Source organism: Henckelia pumila, chromosome 4 (assembly GCF_033568475.1).
Source record: "Henckelia pumila isolate YLH828 chromosome 4, ASM3356847v2, whole genome shotgun sequence".
NCBI classification, from domain to species: Eukaryota; Viridiplantae; Streptophyta; class Magnoliopsida; order Lamiales; family Gesneriaceae; genus Henckelia; species Henckelia pumila.
In genome coordinates, this window is record NC_133123.1 from 125,378,524 (window position 1) to 125,379,219 (window position 696).

Here is a 696-nt window from a genome sequence, read left to right on the forward strand (position 1 = left end):
ATAACTTTGAATTGAAGCCAGCTCTGATTAATATGGTACAGCAGAATCAGTTCAGGGGTGCAGCTACTGAAGATCCAAATTTGCACCTGCGTACTTTTTTGGAGATTGCTGACACAGTAAAGATTCATGGTGTTACTGAGGACACCATCAAACTACGATTGTTCCCGTTCTCTCTTAGGGACAATGCTCGTAGTTGGTTGCAATCACTACCTCTTGGGAGTATCACTACATGGGATGATATGGCTTCCAAATTTCTGGCTAAGTATTTTCCACCTGCTAAGTCGGCTCAGTTGAAAATAGAGATTACTACATTCAAACAGCAAGATTTTGAGCAGTTGTATGAAGCCTGGGAGCGGTACAAGGAGTTGCTTAGAAAGTTTCCAAACCATAATTTTTCGGACTGGGAACAGATTGAATTATTCTACAATGGTTTGAATGGGCCAACTCGTATTTCTGTGGATGCTGCAGCTGGAGGTTCGATATTTTCTAAATTTCCTGAACAGGCTTATGAGATGCTTGAGCAAATGACTGTTAACAGTTATCAGTGGCCGAGTGAGAGATCTGCAATAAGGAAGCCTGCTGCTGGAATTCATGAAGTGGATGCATTCACTGCTTTGACCGCTCAGATGGCTACTATTTCTACACAGTTGGCTGCACTGACCAAAGGGAATCAAAGTTCTAATGAGACAGCATCAC

The 696-nt window shown here is 42.4% G+C and overlaps 1 non-coding gene across 1 annotated transcript; it reads right to left on the reverse strand.

Annotated features, from left to right (window-relative positions):
• Positions 1–288: 288 nt before the first annotated feature.
• On the reverse strand, positions 289–394 carry LOC140869969 (small nucleolar RNA R71). Its single transcript, XR_012146955.1, has one exon. It is a non-coding gene; the product is annotated as a small nucleolar RNA R71 (small nucleolar RNA).
• Positions 395–696: the final 302 nt, after the last annotated feature.